This window comes from Pan paniscus, chromosome 12 (assembly GCF_029289425.2).
Source record: "Pan paniscus chromosome 12, NHGRI_mPanPan1-v2.0_pri, whole genome shotgun sequence".
In the NCBI taxonomy this organism is placed as follows: Eukaryota; Metazoa; Chordata; class Mammalia; order Primates; family Hominidae; genus Pan; species Pan paniscus.
The window spans coordinates 116,136,055-116,158,339 of NC_073261.2; the positions used below are offsets into that span (position 1 = coordinate 116,136,055).

At 54.2% G+C, this 22,285-nt stretch overlaps 1 protein-coding gene across 16 annotated transcripts in view; it reads right to left on the reverse strand.

Moving 5' to 3' along the window:
- HPCAL1 (hippocalcin like 1) overlaps nucleotides 1-22,285 on the reverse strand; it is a 292,220-nt gene that overhangs the window by 50,673 nt on the left and 219,262 nt on the right. The window contains exon 1 of one of the 16 annotated variants that reach the window (XM_057301349.2): nucleotides 17,963-17,987. The exons of 10 other annotated variants lie outside the window; for them this stretch is intronic. The gene's annotated coding sequence lies outside the window, so the exon portion shown is untranslated. Of the gene's footprint in view, nucleotides 1-11,284; nucleotides 11,917-12,655; nucleotides 12,675-17,962; nucleotides 17,988-22,285 lie in introns of those variants that run through there. 5 more of the 16 variants (XM_057301348.2, XM_003826957.4, XM_034952599.3 and 2 more) reach the window with 5 other exon arrangements.

Genomic DNA, 22,285 nt, shown 5'->3' on the forward strand with positions numbered 1-22,285 from the left:
ATGGAGGCCAGTGGGTGGTGGCAGTCAGCACCCCCAGCTTTCTAGGCCTGAATGGATCACAGCTGGGGAGGCCTTTGGCCCAGAGCCAGAAGGCTTGTCCCAGCAGACTGGTCTGGCTGGAAAAATCCCAATTCAACAACACAAGCAGCACACACCCACCCACACCCCTGCCCCAGCAGACCCTACATAAATAGTCCCCAGATCTTGTGGGCCCTGGTGTGCCCACTAAGATGGGGGCTGAGCCCAGGGGACATACATGTGGCTTATTTGCCAACCTGCCCACACATTTCCTCACTACCCCAGAGCACAGAAGCTGCTGTCTCCAGACCAAGCAAACCTTGCACACTTCTGACTGAGAGCTGCATTTGTTTTTCTTAATTGCGAATCTACTGTGTCCAAGGGAAAAACCGCCCAACAATTGCACAACACGCTCAGTCTGCAGCTCTGAGACGCAGGTACTCGTGCAATTAAATCTGTGCAGAGCTTTTCTGAAGTGGTTCTAATTCCTGCCTGGACCTCCAGGTGGACTCAGGTCAGGGAATCCACCTTCCCTAACAAGAGGGCATGCCTGACTTGGGGGAGCTTTGTCCAAAGTATTCATGGTTGGGCCACATCTGATTCCTGTTGAGGGGGGCTGCAGTATAGCCAGCATGGACAGACTAAGAAAGAGCCACTGGTTCTGAGTGTGCGCTCAAGCCTCTCCAATGCTATTGTCTCCCAAACCTATACTCTCATGAATGGACGACTCTATACTTAAACCAGAGTGCAAAGCCTGCCTTTAACCCTGTGAAATTTTATCTTATTTTCAGCTCATCTTTTCAAGCGACCAGAGCCTCTGGAATTTAATAGCATTCCAGTTTTGCACCCTTAGCCAATCTGATGTACATACCAGGGCTGATAAAGCGGATGGGGGAATTGCTGGCATGGTTAAGGCAAAGCCTATTGAGAGACATCCAGTGGTCATGGTCATCCCATCACTCAAGGCCTTGGAGGCCGGGCCATCGGACCATCTGCGCAGCCATCTAACTGTACCACTGCTCAGTTCCCATTGCAGAAGGGTCAGCCACGGCCATAGCTCCTGCCCATAGCCCAGCCCAGCCTACCAAGAAAAGGAGCCAGGCCTGTCCACTCCCACATCCATCCACCCTCAGGAGCCTCATGGGCCACACCCATGGGGTGTCACAAACACTTTCCCTCCAAAGTAACTTCCACAAGCAACACCTCGCTCATCCTCACAATTTTTCTGGGAAACCAGTTGTGAGGGACATTTACAAGCAGAAAGAGGGAGGCACGGGTTTTTGGAAAGCTGCAAGGCTGGACTTCAAATGTAGTCTTCGGAATCATGCACTGGCCCAGGTGGACAAATTTTTATATTTTTAGTAGAGATGGGGGTTTCACCATGTTGGCCAGGCTGGTCTCGAACTCCTGACCTCAGGTGATCTGCCCATCTTGGCCTCACAAAGTGCTGGGATTACAGGTAGGAGCGACCGCACCCGACCGCAAATATTTTTAATGATACAGGAAATGAATGATATTGTCTTAAGTGGAAAGAAAAAGCGGGACCTGAAACAAATACATAGCATGACTCAATTTCAGCATGAGTCTGTCCGCCTCACTGTAAATGAATACTGACCAGAAGAAATGGACCCATATGTCTGCTGTGATGATCTCTGAATTGTAGGATTATGCATTATAATTGTTTCTGTATTTTCCACATTTTCTACCATGAGGATTTAACATCTATAACCAGCTCAGGTGCCCAGCAAACAGCAGCCTCTCTCCAGTTCCTCCCTGGAACATGCAATGTGGTCATGGACTGAACGGCTGTGCCCTCTCCTCAAATGTGTACCCAGGCGCCCTAACTCCGAGGGCGATGGTGGTAGGGGGTGGGGCCTTTGGAAAGTAATTAGGTTGCAGTGAGGTCAGGAGAGTGAGGCCCCCATGATGGTATTAGCGTCTTTGTAAAAAGAGGAAGAGACTATAGTTTGCTCTCATTCCACAGGAGGACACAGAGAAAAAAGCCACCTGCAAAGCAGGAAGAGCCCTCCCCAGAACCTGACAATGCGGACGCCCTGATCTAGACCTCCCGCCTCCAGAGCTGAGTATGTGTCTGCATTTAGGCGGCCCGGTCCATGGAGCTTTGTTATGGCAGCAGGTGAGGGCTGAGGCAAGCACCCTCCTTTATTGAGACAGGAAGTAAAACTAACAGCTGCAACCAAATCTGTCTGGCCCTGCACAAGCCTTGGAAATATTAACTGTGTGTGTGCAAACGAGTCCCACACCTCCCTTCAAAGCAGTAAAAAAAAAAAAAAAAAAACATGAAACCACCTTTCTCTACTTTTTCTTGGGCAAGGTAGCTGCAGAATCCTGACTCTGCAAGACGGCAGAGAATTCAGATGCTGACACCATCCTTAGGGTCCCGCCATGTCCTAAACCCCATCAAGAACCTTAAACTCAGACAAGTTACCCCAGAAGAGCCAGTGTCATCCCATCCTCCAATGTCCAGCCTGTCTTGAGGTCACAGGACTGGAAATTACCACCTTGGTCAATTAAGGCCTTCAGTCTAAAGTCGAAACGCCTCCCTGCCTCACCCGTGCCCTCAACCAGCATCTTCGCCACCTCCAGCCCTCCTTCGTTGCACTCCCTGAAATGCCCTCCCTGTGCCTGCCCCGTCCCCTTGGTGGCTTGCCACCCTTGAATACCCTCCCCCGTGCCTGGCCCCCCTCAGTGGCTCACCACCCTGGGGATGGGGATGGGGATTCTGGTGTCCCTTTGTTTCTGTGTTCACTGTTCACACTGGACTCAGTTCCTCAACAGAACACCCTCATAACCTTTTGTATCTCGGTGCCCGGCCAGGGTCTGCCCTCAGAGTGCATGCTCAGCCAGGGCTGCTCAGGAGGTGCCAGTGTGGGGAGGTGGGCAGGACACGGGAGCCAGGGGGAGGAGGGGGCTGCCGAGAGCTGGCAGGGGGCTTCAGAGGTGGCAGGGGCCCTGCCGACAGAGGGTGGAAGAGTGTGTGCGGGCAGACAGTGCGTGAAAGGACAGGGATGGGGGTGTGGTCGTGACACTCAGATGGCAGCAGGTGGGCACAGCAGGTGCCCGTGGCGAGTGAGAGTTGTTGACTGCACTGGTGTCCACAGAGTTGAGCAGCCGGCAGAATGCCAGTTACATTCGCAAGCACTGTCCAGACACCTTTCCAGGTAAAGCGCTGCTGGTGTGAAGCAGTGTAAAGGTGCAGCCTGGGGCCTGGCTTGGGGGCAGGGTTGCATTTGCTGCGGCTCCACTCAGCCGCCTTCCACCTGCCATTCGGGGCGGCGCGGCCTGCGTGGCAGCCTCCTCACACCTCTCAACAGTGCTTTCTAGAAAGATGCAGCCTCACTACTGAACAGCAGGATGTTCGTTAAAGAAGTTAACGGTGCACACCCAGGAACAGAGTACTGCCTTCAAATTTGGGCCACAAGGGATGATTTTAATAACACAGGACAACATATCTGATTAATACAATACAGTATGTATTATATTACATACATGTATTGTACTACATACAATATAATACGGTATGTATTGTATTACACACAATACAATACGGTATGTATTGTATTACATACTGTTACAATACGGTATGTATTGTATTACATACTGTTACAATACAGTATGTAAAAATATTGTTTATGGCAAACTTAAATAAAATATGCATTTTGTGACAGTCAAGAGATATAAAGCCTGGGGGCAGTGGCTCACACCTGTAATCCCAGCACTTTGGGAAGCCGAGGCAGGCAGATCACTTGAGATCAGGAGTTCAAGACCAGTCTGGCTAACATGGTAAAGCCCCATCTCTACTAAAAAATACAAAAATTAACCAGGTGTGGTGATGCACGCCTGTAATCCCAGCTACTTGGGAGGCTGAGGCAGGAGGATTGCTTGAACCCAGGAAGTGGAAGTTGCAGTGAGCCGAGATTGTGCCACTGCACTGCAGCTTGGGTGAGTGAGACCCAATCTCAAAAAAAAAAAGGGATTTTTTTTGTAAAGTCAAGTTTATTAAGGTATACTTTACACACAATTAAGTTCATCCTTTTTAGATGTACAGGTCACTAAGTTTTGACAAATGTGTAACCATCAACATAACAATTTCAGCACAAGACTGAAATCTTTTAAAATTATGTTAATAAATGGCTATGGCTAATGTGTTAGTCTGTTTGCATTATTACAAAGGAGTACCTGAGACTGGGGAATTTATAAAGAAAAGTGTCTTAATTGGCTCACAGTTCTGCAGCCTGTACAGGAAGCGTGGTGCCAGCATCTGCTTCTGGTGTAGCTTACGATCATGGTGGGAGGCGATGGGGAGCCAATGTGTCACATGGCAAGAGTGGGAACAAAAGAATAGGGAGGTGACACACTCTTTTAATCGACCAAATTGCTCACTCATCACCAAGGGGATGGCCCAAGCCATTCATGAGGAATCTGCCCCCCCTGATCCAATCAACTCCCACCAGACCCCTCCTGCAATGCTGGGGATCACATTTCAACATGGACTTGGAGGGGACACGCATCCAAACCACATCAGCTACTATAATTATTTATTGTCTCCGCAGCTACTCTCTTGAATTATGTCATTAATTTGAGAGTTTGTCAATCGATTCCTTCGGGCCGTAAGGGAGCCAGCACCTGCTGAGTGCCTACCACGCATAAGGGGCTGTCGTGGGGCTGTGTTTGGTTTCACTTCTTCCTTCAACTCTCAGAGAAAGGTATGATCCCTGTCCCTGTTGTACAGTGAGGGAACTAAAGTCTGGAAGGTAAGCACCCTGTCCCAGGCCACACAGCTGCTAACAGGATGATCTGGGCTCAAATCGATGTCAATTCTGACTTCAGAGTTTATGTTATCCCAACACGCCACACTGCAAACAACATCACCGTAATTTGTGTTCTTGGCTAACCACTTTTCTTCAAGCTTCCTAAAGGACACGAAATGGGAGTGGTGGTCGTACCTATGCCCCCTGGCCCCCCTCCCCCACGGCTCTGATGCACAGGGAGCTGTTGCTCCACAGCTGAGGCCCCCAGGAAAGCCCCGAGTCCTGGGAGGGGCCACTGAGTGTCCAGGTGGGAGGGGCTCCCTCGTCAGCCCTGTCCTGCCTGGTGAATTCTAGGGAAGAACAAAGTGTTGCTAAGTGGAAAAAACAAAAAACAAAACCAGGTTGTAAAATAGTAGATATGGAATGATCTGACTTATAGAATTACATCTATAGGAATATGCATCCAGCCAGGGCCTGCTGGGGCAGGGCACACTGTACTCCAAAATGTTACCTCTCCCGACAGGACTGTGGGTGGAAATGCTTTCCTCCCCTTCCCCGCCTCTTTTCTCTTCTGTGACTTTCTAGTATTTCTTCCCTAAAGGCAGCCTGACTATGGGAGAGGTCTTCAGCTCCCCTCCAGGCTCCCAGCTCCCTGCCAAGGCCTACTCCTCTGTGGCTGGCCCAAGGAATTCTTCCATGACACGGCCCCCAACCCATCTCTTCCTCCTTCTGTCCAGTCAGTATTTTAAGGCACCTATTCTCTGGGTGAATAAGGACAAGGGGTCCGGCCCCAGGGAGTTCTCCACTCTGGTGGAGGACACGTCAACAGCCAACATCAGCCAACAACAATCAACAAAAAAGATAAGATTACAGGCAGGGCCACGGCTGAAAGGCAGTGATCAGGGCGCCTCCTCTACGCCGTGGGGTGGAACTGCCGCCTCCACTCTGAGACCTCCCTGCTGGTGCCCAGCTCAACTCCAGGCCCTTTCCAAGAAGCCTTCTCAGAACCACATGCTGTATTTGAATTAAATATGCCCGTGTCTGTCTCCCTGCATTTCTGGAGGGCAAGGTCTGGTTCCACCACACCTCTTGCCCTGTCCCCCGCATGGGCCCTGCAGACAGGATGCCTCCCGCTGGACCGTCAGCTCCCTGAGGGCAGGCTCGGTCTCCTTACATCCTGAAGAGGAACAGCTGTCGCTGTAATCCTTAAAGACCACAGCAAGAACAAGAATGGTCAACACAAAATCTTGTAACGCAGGTGCCAATACTGCAACAAAGCAACCAAAAGCCAGAAGGCTGCACACCACTGTGTGTGACTGTGTGAGAAGGCGACCATCAGTGATTTTTTTTTTTTTGCCCTGTATTTTGCCAATTTTCTGATATGTTCTTACATCACTCTTACAATTAAAATAAGTGTTTTATGCAGCCCGTTGTCCCAGGGCTCTGGCGTTCTGCCCCACTGACCTCGAGGACTCAGCTGAGACTGGGGATTCGAGACTCGGGGGACTTAGGACACCCTGAAGGAAGGAAGGAGCCTGCAGCATCTGGAGCACTGCAGGCAGCAGAAGCAAGAGCCGCTGCCTGTGGGGAAGCAGGCGGGCCGGGCCAGGCCACCCAAGCTCCAGGGCCAGCCAGCCATGAGACTAGGGAACAGAGGACTTGGCCAGGACAGACTTTCCCAGAGGCCCGAAGGATAAAAACAGACCTCCTGACCCAAATGCATCATAAAGGCAACCCCGCAGAAGCCCCTGTGATGGCCGGGTTGTCTGGCCCAGAAGTTCTCAAGGACCCTGAGTTCCAAAGATTTGACCTCGGTAAGATCCTTGGGGCTAAAGTGGACAGGTCCCAGTGTGGGGGCTGAGCCTCCCACTGCATGAAGATGGCATAAACCTCTGGGGGTGGTGCTGGTGACCTGGGCTGGGCCGCTGTGGGGGGCCTGTCTGTTCCAGAAGGCTGAGGAGCAGGTGAGAGGGGGCAGCTGCTCGAGGCTGGACGGTGGAGGCTGAGGAACCCCAGCACCTTAAGAATAGAGAAGCCTTTCATCCTTGCCTTAGAATTCTGAAACATAAAAAAACAAAAAAGAAAAAAAAACCTCAGCCCAGGGGACGTTGTGTCTGATATCATCTATCCTGAGATCTGCTGAGCACCCAATCTCCAGTTTCCAGGAAGATTTCTGTCACTCGTCACTTTCAGCGACTTTAAATTTTAATTTTTCTATTATTGAGTCGGATGATCTGATGATGCCGATGCTTCCAGGCGTCTGTGACCCCCTCATGTCTCACTCATGCAGAAGCAGCATGAGATCATGAACTGGGACCTGCTGGGGGCCCAGGCCCTGCCCCTCCCTCTGCCCCAAGCCTCAGTTTCCCCATCTGCCTCTCATCCCAAGCAAGGGATCTTACCACCTCCCTCGCCTCCGAGTCCCACTGGCCCAAATGCTGGCCCAAAGCCACTCTCCTTCCCAGAGCATCCTCTCCCTCTTCTTGGCCCTTGTAGTTACAGAAACCCAACTCATCCCTCCTGCTGCTCCAGGAAAACCCCGGCCCCGGGTCGCAGCTCTCAGGCTGCTGCTCTCACCCGCCCTGCACAGCCGTGTGGCTGAGCCTCAGAACACTGCCCAGGGCTCAAGCCAGCTTGGAGGAGAGCCAGGCAGCGCCTGTGTGTGAGGCTCCCTCTCTTGGGTCCCTTGTAGGGCTGATCCCTCCTTCTGGGGGCGGGAGGGGCTGAAGTCATGGAGGCCAGAAGAGGGGCTTTAGAGGCAGGAGGGGGGCCGCAGTCCGGGACCCAGAGCCTGGCCACCTTCTCCAGAACTGGCCACAGTTTTGGGGTCAGGGAGTTGGCTCCTTACACACCCACAGGCTCCAGATCCTGTCCTTGGGGCAGGGAACAGGAACAGCTGTCACCGTCTCCACAGGTGATGCCCGTCTGAGGAGCAGCACAGGTGTGCTCTGGCCGTGGCTGACAGAGAGCGATGGGACCCATGCCACCCTCCGGGCAGGCAGGGAGGAAGAGCTCTCCAGGCTGATCTCAGCTGTTTCGGGAAGGCTGCAGCTGGGTGTGGGGGCTTCAGGCCCCGGCTGCTGGGTTCTGCCTTGGTGACGCCACTTGCCCCACTGTGTCACAGCCATACGCTCGCCTGTCCGCCTCCCCGATCCAACTGGGAGTTGCTGGGTGTGTCACAGCCATACGCTCGCCTGTCTGCCTCCTCGATCCAACTGGGAGCTCCTGGGGGGGGATTATGCCTTACCCATCAATGTGTCCACTGTGTTGGACACAGTATCCGGGACATAATAGGTGCTTTGTAATTGACAGAAGGCATGGAGTGGGTGCTCCATTCGCTCCTATGACTCCAGCGGGGCCCCCATGGGGCTTCCCCCACCGACAACCCTCGTCCCCCACCTTAGCCGCACAGCACAGGGCACCACCCAGCTTCCTCGCCATGGCTCAGGACCTGGAGATGCGATTTTTCTGATCTTTAGCCCCGATTGAGGAATGACCAGAAATAAAGCAACACTAAAACCAGACCAGATGGTGAAAAGCGCTGGACTGATACATATTCACTGTGCACCCAACGTGTAAGCAACGTGTTTAGCTTTCAAATAAGACAAAGATGACCATTGTGTGTATTCCTTCATCTGCAAAAATAATCAGGGCAAACAAAAGAAAGGATGTGAAACACCCTCTAAGAAGGAGAGAAACATCTGAGGCACTGGCGGGCCTGGAGGAGGCGGCTGGCGGGCCTGAAGGAGGCGGCTGGCGGGCCTGGAGGAGGCGGCTGGGCCCGCTGGCTTAAGGCTGCAGCACAGAGCCAAGCCCTGAACTGAAGCCAGTGAGCAGCAGAAAACCCCCCAGACAAAGCCAGATGTCCCCAAGGGCACATGCCTCTCCCTATCCTCCATGGCACGCTGACCCCTGACAGCGAGGTTCCCGGAGCACACCAGGCCCAGGGACCTTTCCGGGCAGGCCCAGGTCCAGTGCCTGGCTGACACTCAGGTGGCCTCCTCTAGCAGGTGAATAGAGAATCTTAGAGGGAGGAGGAGGAGTTTGGAATGGAAGGCAAGGGGAAGGCTGCCCTGGGAACAAAGGCAACAGTGTTGACTGGCGTTGAGGAGACAGACATGGTGTCTCCAAATTGTCCACTCTTCCCACTGACTGACCCCTCACTGCAACAGGACACAGGGCTCTGCAGGACCCCCAGGTCACAGCCAAGGTGGGGCCACACTGGGGGCTTCCTACCCAGGTGGGGCTATCCAGTCAGAGACCATCCCCCCACCCCACCCCACCCCACCCCCTGGGCCTACACCTGGGGCCTCAAAGCCCAGGTGAACAGGGCGAATGATTTAGGAAAAGCTCTTCTTGGAGGAGAGCCAGAAAAGGGTAAAAGACGGGGGCAGGTGTGGACACAAGCCTGGCTTGTCCACTCAGTTCTGAGGGCACAGTCACCTCCAAGGAGACAATGTATAGTCCCACTGGCATTCCCCTCCAACCCCGGTGGCCAGCCAGACCCACTAACCCAAACTGCAAATGACAGGGCCACAACAAACCACATGCCACCCCAAACCCGCCCTGCCTGGCCCCAGGGCTCCACCCCTGCTGCTCCAGGGCCTGGTAACACCCACCTGCCCACTGGCCTCCTCTGTTTGCTCCATGCCAGGTCACTGGACCCTGCAGCCTGGAGGTGCCTCCTCTGTTTGCTGGCTCCATGCCGGGTCACTGGACCCACAGCCTGGAGGTGCCAGCTCTGCCTCGGATCCCACAGGTGAAGGGGGCTGCCCCGTCACACGTCCAATTCTGTGACAACTTTAGATAGGCCCCCTTAGCTTGGAGATGAGGAAACTGAGCCCCATGGGGATGAAGGATAGCCAAAACCTGGTAGAAAAGTTGGAATTTGAGCCCAAGTCCTCCCAGAACGCTGTTGCTACCTGGGAGCCCCCAAGACCCCCAGGAGCAGGGCACCACATCTTTGGGATTTTCCAAAAGCTGGTACACCTGTATGGGTGGCTCCAAAACACACCCCTGGCAGACTCCTGTGCCCTGCAAAAGGCCAATGCCAGCAGTGGCCCCATCATCTGGAGTCTGCCCTATGTGCCCTGGCATCATGGGGCAGCCTTGCCTGAGGGCCAGCTCACAGTTGCTGCTCAGTTCCCACATGTTAGACCCCGCTCTGGGGACCAGACAAAGTGGCTGGCCCTCAGCCAGCCCCTCCTCTGCTCCTTGGAGCCTCTTCCTACCTGCATCCAACTAAGTGTTCCCCAGAGAGCCAGCAGGATCTGCACATGAGGGTTTAGGGCTTGTATGGGTTGGAACAAAACAGGTCAGTGTCAAGCCAGCCTGGAAATCCTAACCCCACAATCTTCCCCCACTGCCAAGTCCCAAGCATGCACCTGCAGGCAGGCATGGGTGAGCACAGGCTGCTTCTCTGTGCCCCCGCAACATACACAGGTGTCCCACCTGCTCCACGACTGATGGGAATTCGATTGGAAGAAGATAAAAGCAGAGGCGATTTGGGGAATGGGAAGGGAGCCACTACTGAAGGGAAGGAGAAATGCAGGAAGGAGAGTGGAAAGAGGGTGCGCAGATTAGCCAGGCATGCCCAATGGGCCCATACAAAGGAATGCGGAGACTCCACTTGGGCAGAAGGCCAAGGCCAAATACAGTATCTGTGTGCCTGCCACTCCTGAGGCCTAACCCAGCACATTTCTTGAAGATAAGTGGGCCAGGTAGGCGCCTGCACATTGAGATAAGGGCTAAGTATAGAAGGAGAAAGTTGTTTTTTCCAAAACGTTAAGAAGCACATTTCAAGGAGTAAGGAGGTCTCAAGGACACACTGGGGGCAGCCTAATGAGGCCAGAGCCTTTTCCTTTTTCAAAATTACAAGCTGAACTTCTATGCCTCCTTTGAGCTCAATTTCAGCTTTCCCTAGTGGATCCCAACACGGCATATTCATTATTATTTGATTAATAAGGACCTGGTGACAGTTTCCAATGGACAAAGTTAGCTGGCTTAACCACCACCTCCTCCAAGAAGGCCTCAGGGATCCCCTCTCAGTTCTCTGCTACATTTAGGCTGCCCCTGAGTCCTATCAGAGCCCACTTCCCTCTGCCTGGAGCCCTTGCTGCTGTTGAACTTGCTCCTGCCTGGGACAGGTGCTCACAAATGCTGTCAAACGGGCCTGAGCTATGAGGCAGCCAGGAAGCCAGGGCTCCGGCCCCACCAAGTGTCAACATCCACCTTGATCCAGCCTCCCAGGCCTGCAAGTACTATGGACTCAGAGGCAGACATTCCTGTAGGGCCTCTATGGATTCTGCAGACGGGCAAGGCCAGAAAAAATCCCAAGAGAATTCCTCAAGGGCTGGAGGAAAATCCTAACTAGCCATGATGGCTGTGGAAGCCATCACAACCCCTCACAAGGGTTATGTGAGCCCTGAGGTCAACGAACTCTAAGAGGCAAGATGGGGGCACAGAAATCAGGCCACGGGCATCATGTGACTCACATGGCAGGACTCAGCGGCCCTCTTCTTCCCACACCACAGAGCTGGAGGGGAATCCTTGTGTTGCTGCAGCCACCCCGGCACAGGGTTTTCAGCCTGAGAGGGCTCGTTGATGTGATGGGCAGGTTCCAGTGCGAAGGTGGCCGGCCTGAGGCGACTGTGAGTCCTCAGGCTTCCCCCAGTCACAGGGCAACGCCATCGGCTGCCGCCAGCTTGGGAGATGTGCTTTTGGGAAAATCAAGTCACCACAGCATTCTCCTGCTGTCCCTCCCCACTCGGTTTAGATGTTGGTGAAGAAAACGAAGCCAGTTACGGCAATGACTTCCAACAGATACAATCAAATAATCTATTCCTGGATTCCGCAAGTACTGAAATGTCGGTAATTCAATTCCTGAAATGCCATTTTGGAGCTGCCGGAGCAGGCTGCGGAGAAAGCTCAGTAAACACACACATCAGTTCAAGCCCAAACACACATCCACTGACCTTGAGCCCCGGTGCCCGGCGCTGTGCTGAGAGGCCAGCTCCCCAAGGGCGGCCACCACCAGACAGGGCCTGGGGAATGGGCGGTCCAGGAGGGAGGCAGCAGCGACAGCAAATAAATATTGACAACGCTGCAGGAGGCGTGCTGCTGGGAAAATGTGGACGAACTGCACTGAGCTCGAGGAAAGAGTACTCAGTGTGTCTGGGGGAGTCAGAAGGCTCCCAAAGCAGGCTTGACTTACTCTGTGATTAAAAGCCAGGCCAGAGCTGGGAGCTGGGGGAACAGAGAGGTGGGAACCACCCTGCCCTCAAGGAGCTCTGGCCGAGTGAATGCAGACACACATATGCTGACACGCACACACACCTACACACACATATGCACACACACACACAAACCTACACACACTGCACACACACACCTACACGTGCATATGTGCACACACATGCACACCTACGCACACGTATGCACACGCATGCACAAACCTACACACACTGCACACACACCCACACATGCATATGTGTACACACACACACCCCTACACACACGTAGGCACACACATGCACAAACCTACACACAATGCACACACACACCTACACATGCACGTGTGCACACATGCACACACCTATACATGTGTATGCGCATATGCACACACAGACACACACCTACACATGTGTATGGACACACACATGGAAAGCTTTGGAACTGAGGTCACCATGTGCACACACATCTACAATGCACATGTACACACATACACACCTACACAGGTATATACACACAGGCACACACCTATATACACATATGCACACACCTACACATGCATATGGGCACACACGCACATACACACATGCAAGCACACAGGCACACAGTCCCAGGGCAGGCAGGGTAAGGGTCACATGAGGAATCCTGAACACCCCACACTGTGTGGGGATCCAGGGCCGGCGGGGGTGGCCGCAGCAGCAGAGGCTGCTCATGTCCGAAGCTCTGTCACCCTCCACTCCAGCACAGGGCTCACACTGACAGCAGTTCTAAGGCTTTCCATGGGAGTGTGGGTCATGGGACTGTGATATGGGACAAGGGCTTTTCTGGCACTTTCGACACATTTTTGCAAGGAAGCATAAAATTTACATCTAAACCAACCCGTGGGATGACAGTGATTGTTGTTGCTATTATGATTTTGCTTTACATATTATTATACTTTCTGAAATGTATGAATTGGAGATTAAAATTTTAGTTGAGCCCAGGAGTTTAAGACCAGTCTGGGTAACATGGCAACATCCCATCTCTACAAAAAATTAGCCATGCGTGGTGGCGCACACCTGTAGTCCCAGCTATTCAGGATGCTGAGGTGGGAGGATCACTTGAGCCTGGGAGTTTGAGGTTGCAGTGAGCTATGATCGAGCTCGCACTCTAGCCTGGGTGACAGAGCAAGACTCTGTCTCAAAACAACAACAACAACAAAATCCCCCCTTAAAACAACACTACCATCCGCCCGTCATCTGTATATTAAATATCTAACTGTAAAAAGTCTCAGCCTATTTTGAGAGATGAAGTTACCCTCAAGTCCCAAGCAGATGACAATAAACTGGAAAAGCAATGGGAAATCTCCAGACAGAACACCCAGGTCCTCCACCAGATGCTCCTCCCGGTCTCTGTTGGGCCATCTGGAGGGTGTCAGATCAGCTGGGCGAGCAAGGGCAGGGCCAGCCTCACTGTGGGATCTCAGGCAGCCTCCTCGCCCAGCCAACGTCTTTGTCCCAACACATCAAGGAACCTGGCGTCCCTCACCCAAGGAACATCCTGGGCCTACACAGCCTCCTCAAACAAGGTCACTGTATGAGACACACTCAGAGCTGCCCCCGGCCCCAGCATCCTTGGATCTAGCAGTGAAATGGTGCCTTCACCGTGCTGTGGTGGGAGGCCCAGAGGTCAAGATGCAGAAAGCCCGTACCACAGAGCTCCTAGTGGAGAAGACGGGAGTGGAAGCACACAATGCAGGAAGCCCGGGGCTGGGGAGCCAGGGCAGGTGCCAGAGAAGGTCTCCAGACCAAGCTTGAGCTGCGGGGCGGGAGTCGGATCATGGCCAGCACTGTGAGCTTGGTATGGGTGAGTCTCCTGATGCCAGACAGATGTGCTCTTGGAACAGCTGTCTGTGAACCTCATCTGGGAGAACCAGATCTTTATTTAAAGTAAATTAAGGGGCCAGGCGTGGTGGCTCATGCCTGTAATCTCAGCACTTTGGGAGGCCAAGGCAGGTGGATCACCTGAGGTCAGGAGTTCGAGACCAGCATGGCCAACATGGTGAAACCCCATCTCTACCAAAAATACAAAAATTAGCTGGGTGTGGTGGCGGGTGCCTGTAGTCCCAGATACTCAGGAGGCTGAGGCACAAGAATCGCTTGAACCCGGGAGGCAGAGGTTGCAGTGAGACGAGATCACACCACTGCACTCCAGCCTGGGCGACAGAGCAAGAACTGTCTCAAAAAAAATTAATAATAATAAAAAAACAAAATAAAGCAAATTATGAGACTTTGCTCCTTAAGGGACCCAAAGACACACCCACTGACCTTGAGCCCTGGTGCCCGGTGCTGTGCTGAGAGGCCAGCTCTCCAAGGCCGGCCACCACCAGACAGGGCCCAGGGAATGGGCGGTCCAGGAGGGAGGCAGCAGCAACCGCGAATAAATGTTGACAACGTTGCGGCAGGCGTGCTGCTGGGCAAACGTGGACGAACTGCACTGAGCTCGAGGAAAGAGTACTCAGTGTGTCTGGGGGAGTGAGCGCCTCCTCATGAGGCGTGCATCCCTGGTCTATATCACGTATAGCTGATCTCAATGGGAGGCCGAGGACATGCGGTGTGGGCTCAGCACCCAGCAGGCGAGGCTCGCTCACAGAAAGGCAGCAAGAGGACCTCAACCCAGAATGCAGCAGGCCTAGGTCCAGTCTGGAGGGCCACCCGCACCCCCTCACACACCCTCTTCTCCAAGCCTCATCCCTGAAGTGAACACAGAAAGGCCCACTCAGGTGGGTGTAGGGAGCCTGAGGGAGGGTGGGCGGGGACCACCAAGCACCTGTTAGCTGTTGCCACACCTTAGGCTTTGAAGCAGCTAAGGGGGAGGGAGGTGTGCAGTTGGGGGTTGGGCGGGACATCATAACGCCAGGGCTGAAGGGGAACCACCCAAGGTCAGGTGGGAAGAGAAACAATGGCTCCTGGCTGCAGCCTCCAAGAAAAGCCATCCATGGGAGACCCACCTGTCCCTCCGCAAGCCTTTGACCCGCTCTACCTCCAACTCCTGCACAGACTCCGGGCTGTCTGTTCAAATAGCTGGCACCTCGTGTGCCCATCTCCATGACACGAGGTGTATTTATTTCCAAGAACATGCCCCAGAGGAGGGGCTCACGCTCTTGCAATTACCGCGCCACCACCTGGAGGCAGGTGCACAGTGAGGGCACCCACTGGATGACCAAGATCCCAGCTGTCCTGGAATGCCACCCAATACCATCCAAGAGGAGCAAGGTCAGGGTCGGAGGCCTAGACCTCTCTGGCGGCCTCCATTTCTCCTTCCATACATGAGGTGGCTAAGTTCAGAACTCAGGGCGGGTGGTGTGGACACTCTCATTTAGGGATGGGGATAGGGGTACATGAATCCCTTCCACCAAGCACCTGGAACTCTGGGAGATTTTGAGGCTGGTGGCCAAAGGCATCAGGACACACACACCTGGTGGCACCTGGGTGACATCACAGAGATGTACAAGCTCACATTGTAGAAGGCCCCACAGTGGACAGGGCTTGGGGAGGAGGGCTTGGGCCCCCTACCTCAGAGAGGGAGAAAAGGACATAAAAGCGGGGAGGGATGGTCAGGTGCAGTGACTCACACCTATAAACCCAGCACTCTGGGAGGCCGAGGCAGGAGGATTGTTTGAGCCCAGGAGTTCAAGACCAGCCTGGGCAACATGGCAAAACTCATCTCTACAAAATATACAAAAATTAGTCTGGTGTGGGGGCATGCACCTGTAGTCCCAGCTACTTGGAAGGCTGAGGTGGGAGGATCACCTGAGCCGGGGGAGGTCGAGGCTACAGTGAGCCATGATCGCACCACCGCACTCCAGCCTGGGTGACAGAGTGAGACACTGTCTCCGAAAAAAAAAAAAAAAGGAGGCGGGAGCTTAGGAGAGGAGGCAGTCAGGGCCGAGGAGGGAAGTTCATGGAAACCATCCCGAGGGAAGCAGCGAGGAGTCTCCCCCGGGCCACTCGATCGGCCTCCTCGTGCCCCACACAGCCTCCAGCTTCTGCCTCCCTGGCCATCGCATTCCAGGTCACTGGCCTTGGGGCCCCTCCCTTCCCTGATGTCGGCAGTCGTTCCCAGGAGGGTGGGGGAAAGAGTAGGGGGGGCCTCACCCTCACCTCTCGGTGCTCAGGGCTCTGGCCAGTCCTTACTGTTCAAGAAAACAACCTCAGCTTCCTGGAGGGACCCCCGGCTGCCAGGCAGAAGTGGGGGCTCTGGGCCCAGCTCCCACACTCAACCCCAGGCAGACACCCCCCTCTGGGTGCTCTCTAGGACCTTTGCCACCCACGTGCTGGAAGCCTGTGCACCCAGGCAGGGCAGGAGGACAAGGTCACTACCATCTCCAAGGTCACTGCAAGCTCCTCCCAAACTGAGGCCTGGAGGCCCTAATATAACCCACTCCCAAGGTCCACCCCTCCTCCAGGTGGCCTGCCCCACCAAGCTGGGACCAGTGCCCTTCCCTCTGGGGTGTCCCACCCCACCACCCGGCCAAGCGCCCTGAATCACCAGGCCTCCTTGAGCACCAGCTGAGTCGGCTCAGGGCACTAAACGCTTACCAGAAGGCAGGCAACCCCGACAGTGCCTAAAACAGAAGGGGCAAGATTGCCACTTAACAGACCAGAGAACCAAGGCTCAGAGATGGGAAATAACTCATCCAAGGTCACGCAGCCCACACAAGGACTGGAGATCCGAAACAAGCCTGGCTCCCCAGCCTTGCCGTGCCCAAACTGTGGCTGGCCTCAGAGCCACCTCTGGAGCTTGTTTAAAATGCAGATTCCTGGCCCCACCCTAAAGATTTGGCTTCAGCAGGTCTGGGATGACCCAGGAATCTGCACTTTAGCTTGTGAGCTCCCCGGTGGTTCTGACAGGAGGAGGCTTCGGGTCATACACTTCCCAGAAATACAGCTACACCACATGACTCTCCAGACCTGAAACGCCACGTGTAGAGGGTATAGGCAGGACTATGTAAGAGGCATCCCGAAAGGTCGCTTCTGGAAGCTCCTACAAACAGCCAAGAAAGCCCCAAGGTTCTTCAGTCGATCCAAGTTATCAGAGCAGCAGAAATGGGGGTGCTGGACGGTAAAACTCTGCCCAGCACCCCCAGCAGCTCCTGCCCACCTGTCACACCGTGGAGCTCCAGGAGTCAGAAATACTTTTCTTGCCATGGTGTGGCAGTGGCCTCAGAAGGGCTGCAGGGGAATCACTCTCCCACCACTCCGCCCCCTAATGCATTTACAAAAAATAACAACCCTCCCATCTCAAGCCTACCTCAGGAAAAAAATCAGATACAGTATGGGTTAGAATGAGAATGGGTTTTATTTTTTATTTATTTTTTGAGACAAGGTCTTGCTCTGTTGGCCAGGCTGGAATGCAGTGGTATGATCATGGTTCACTGCAGCCTCAACCTCCTAGGCTCAAGTAATCCTCCCACCTTGGCCTCCCAAAATGCTGAGATTACAGGCGTGAGTCACTGAGAGAACCATCAAAGGGGCGCCTAGCTGTGTGACTCTGGGAAAACCAGTTTCCCTCTCTGGGCCAGGGATTCCCCAGTCCGACTGTCCTCTGAGGTCCCCCTCTGCTCAGGAATGGTCCAAACTCATCCTCTCTAACACAGGCCACAGCTGTGCTAAAGCCACCATTCAACCCAATCTCATGACTCAGCACTCCTACCTGATGCAGGGGCTTCTGGCTGCCCTCCTCAGCGTCTGGGCTGGGGAAGGTGCCAGGAGAGCCCCTCTGTGAACAGACTCGCATTTGGGATGGCCTCAGGGCTACCCTCCCTTCTCTCCCAAAGCAGCAGAAATGGGATCCCGGTCTGCAGATAATCAGCCTGGGGCTGATATGTCCCCGGTGAGGCTGCCAAGTGGCAGAACGTTACAACAGAACACCGTGGAGGCCTTCCCCATCGCCCAGCTCACCTTTCCTTTCCTGAAGGAAAGAAGCAGACATGTTCCTTCCCTGTCCTCTCCTCCTCTTGCTCAGCCCAGCCCCCTGCATTCCGGGGGGTCTATCCACAGGAGTAGGACATGGAGGAGCTCAGGCTGGCCTCTCTCTGGAGCCAGGACTCAGGCATTCGAGGCTCTGCTTGCTGTCATGTGGCCCTCCCTGGACTGTTGTCCCCCACGCTCCTGCCCCCGCCCCCCATGCTGCCACTCCAGGACTGAGTGCCAACAGCTCATTCTCGACACCTGGGTTCTGAAGCTCCGTTTGCCTCCATGAGGCTGGCACACAGCAAATGCTCCAAATGCTCAATTGACTCGCTGGCAGAGCAAACTGGATGCAATGGCAGCAGAGTCAAGTGAACCAGCTCCACAGCCCTGCCCATCACTTACTAGCTAAGTGATCTTGGGCACATGACTTAACCTCTCTGAGCCTCAGTTTCCTCATTTTAAAAGAGATGAGAATCCCAATTCATAAGATTATTGTAAGAATTACATTAGCTAATGTCAGCCACACATGGCAGCTCACGCCTGTAATCCCAACACTTTGGGAGGCTGAGGCAGATGGATCACTTGAGGTCAGGAGTCTGAGGCCAACATGATGAAACACCATCTCTATTAAAAATACAAAAATTAGGCAGGCATGGTGGCGGGCGCCTATAATCCCAGCTACTCGGGAAGCCGAAGCAGGAAAATTGCTTGAACCTGGGAGGCAGAGGTTGCAGTGAGCAGAGATCATGCCACTGCACTCCATCCTGGTTGACAAGAGTGAGACCCTATCTCAAAAAAAAAAAAAAAAAAATTTAAGAAGTTAGCTAATGTACATGAAAGCATCTGGCAAGCTTTCGAGAACTATGGAAACGTTATTTATGTGATTATCAAAAGATAACGGTCGCCTTATGAGAAATCCTAGCCCTCTGATATATTAGGGTAATACTGATAACATAAGAAGGGCTTTCACACATGTGTACATGGCTGAGGAAATCAGTTTAAAAGAATTAATGAATCATCCACCTCAAGTCCCTAAACCTGACTGGTTTCCCAAGAACAATGAGAAGATAAGTCCTCAGCTAGACATCTGGGAACTGTCAGGACCCTCTGCTGGCGTTTTTCCCTTCCAATAATTTGAAGGCAATTAGGGCAACTGATTAAAATTCCAGAGACAGAGCAAAACAAAGCATGACTTATCTGTACACTCTCCTCATTAGACAACGAGGCCACAGTGGAACCAGCCTGCTCTCTCTCTCTCTCTCTCTCTCTGGGATCCACCCATTCCCTCCCATCCCTCTACAACCATTGCTTGGGATCTCCCCACGAGCCCGACCACCCACCCAGGAGCCCACAGACTCGCCTGGAAAACCACACTGGCCACCGTCCAGCACTGGGGAGGCCAGACACGCCAGGCTTTCCAGGGCAGTCTCGCCTGTCTCATCTAGTATGACAGAAAAGGAGTCCCCAGGCCAACAGGCTCAGGACCATGTCCGGCTATGTCATTCCCACGGATCCCAGCCCGCAGCACACGCAAGGCACACGCCAGACACCCAGGAGGAGACCGTGGAGAGAATACTGCTGGACAGGCAAACAAAAGCATATTCAGAACATCCAAAGGCACGTGGTGAGGAGAGAGACAGAAAGCAGGTGAGAACGGAGCAAGCAGGCCAGATAGGAGGAAGAGGAGAGACAAGAGAGGAGAAGAGAGTCCCAGGTTAACTATGCTGGAATGGCTACAGGGCTGAGGCCTCACCAGGAAAATGGCTGGTTTCCCATCACAGGAGATTCGTTTTCCAAAGGAATGTGTGATAAGATTCAGGTAAGGCCGGGCGGCATGGTGGCTCACGCCAGCACTTTGGGAGGCCCAGGTGGGCGGATCACCCGAGGTCAGGAGTTTCAGACCAGCCTGGCCAGAATGGTGAAATCCTGTCTCTACTAAAAATACAAAAATTTTGCCAGGTGTGGTGGCGGGTGCCTGGAATCCTGGCTACTGGGGAGGCTGAGGTATGAGAATCGCTTGAACCCGTAAGGCAGAGGTTACAGTGAACAGAGATCGTGCCACTGCACTCCAGCCTGGGTGACAGAGCAAGATTCCATCTCAAAAAAAAAAAAGATTCAGTTAACATCCACCCAGCAGGTGGAGGTTCTGCTCTGTTTCTGTTTTCCATTTCTCCATCTTCCGTATTTGAGCTCATTCGCTTTGTGAGACAAGTCTCCCATGAAACGGGACCTCAGGTACTCTCCAAGGCCTGCCTGGGAGTCTAGGGAACTTCTCTTTCCCTTGGATGAGGCTCCTGGTGCCTGCTGCCTGGAATTCCCTTCCCTGGTGGTGCACCCCTCCCTTGCCAGCTCCTGGAGACCGCAGCAGAGTCACCCGACACGCTCTACCCAGGGGGAATGAGGACATGGGTCCTTGGCACTGCACTTCCTCCAGCAAAGCTCTCCCCAGGGTCTGAGGCCTGCTGCGCCAGGAGCCCGTGCTGGGTCCCGACACCCCACACAGTGAAGAATGAATGAAGGAATGAGTTAGTGACGGTGTGCTCAGCCTACATCAAACCGGGTGGGCGCTGTGGACCCGGCGGGCGCTGTGGACCCGGCGGGCGCTGTGGACCCGGCGGGCACTGTGGACCTGGCGGGCACTGTGGAAGGAGGCAGGAGGCAGGTTCAGAGTGTGGAAGCTGAGGGGAGATGCAGCCTGCTCTGGAAAGGGCCCTCCCTGTGCCTTCACAATACATCAATAAAACCGCCACCGCTGTGGGGGACACGGGGATCTGGGTAAGGCCCCTTCCTCAGAGTGGAGAGGTGCTGGCCTGGCCTTGCCACTGCCCTTCAGGGAGTGTGGTCTGCCTGCGTTTGGAGGTGGGACCGCCAGCCACTGAGTGGGCCTGGAAGGCCACCGGAGCTTGGTCCTGATGGGCTCTAAAGAGTTCCAGGCCCTCAATGGGGCCAGAGCCCTGACTTCATCCTCCAGGCCACCTGGGAAGTGGGGTCCCCGAGGGACAGAGGGTGGGAGAAATGTTCCCTCTGGGCCAACTCTGCCTCTAATCCTGCTGCTGTCACAGAGGCCATGAGGCCGGGGCCTGTAGGGACTTTCCTCTGGGAACAAAGACATCTCAACTTCTTAATCTCTGCGTTGAAGTCTCCTGCCTGCAGGGGCTAGTAGGGAAAACAGAGGTGAGAGGAACCAGGTGACACGGAGCCACTAACCCATGCCAGCCGCAGGGTCCAGAGAGCCCCCAGCTGCCCACCTCCCCCTCGCCGAGCCAGCCCGCAGCAAACGTAGGCACACACCAGACACCCATGGACACCAAGGGAGCGGCCACCAGGAATTTCAGAAAACAGCAGGAAAATGTGGCTGTGAAACGGGAAAGGTTCCCTTTTCCCCCTCAAAGGGCGTGTGATGGGGGTATGGCTCGCTTCGTCAGTGTCCCACTGCTCAAACCTCTAGGGGAGCATGCAGACAGGTCAAACCTCGAGGGGAGCATGCAGACGGGTCAAACCTCGAGGGGAGCATGCAGACGGGTCAAACCTCGAGGGGAGCATGCAGACGGGTCAAACCTCGAGGGGAGCATGCAGACGGGTCAAACCTCGAGGGGAGCATGCAGACGGGCAGGCTGTGGGGCTCCAACCCCATGGTAGTGTCTAGGAGTGAATGTTTACAGCTGAAGCCCCGGTGGGCATTCAGGGTGCTCTTTTAGTTTGCCATCTGTAGGCAGCTTGTGTTAGTCAGCTCAATTATACCCCTGCCTTATCATAAGGACAGAGGACTTTCTGTATCCCTGGTTCCTGCCTTGGTGTACCAGAAGATCACACGTGGGCTTGGAGAATGAGTGCAAGGTTTTATTGAGCTCCCCCAGCAGATGGGGGAGCCAGAAGGGAGATGGTTTTCCTGACTCTTCTCCGACCGCCCCGGCCAAACTCCGGGGCATTCTGCTGGTCAGTGGCCTGCCAGCGTGCCGGCATCTGTTGTGTGCTCTTCCCCAGGGCATGTTCCCCCGACGTCCTCTCGATGTCCAGCCACGTGTGTCTTCTTCCACCCACGTGTTCCTCTCAATGTCCAGCCGCTTCTGTGTGTGCCTGCTGGGCTCTCGCGGTTTTTATAGGCACAGGATGGGAGTGTGGTGGGCCAGGGTGGTCTTGGGAAATGCAGCATTTGGGTGTAAAGGCAGGAGTGTCTGTCCTCACCTAGGGCTGTGGGCATGGGCCCAGGGGTGGAGCCCCAGACAGGGACCCGCCCTTCTCCTCCCAGCACTTCCCTGCCCCACTTCCGTATCAGCTGGGAGTTCAGGACCAGTCTGGACAACACAGTGA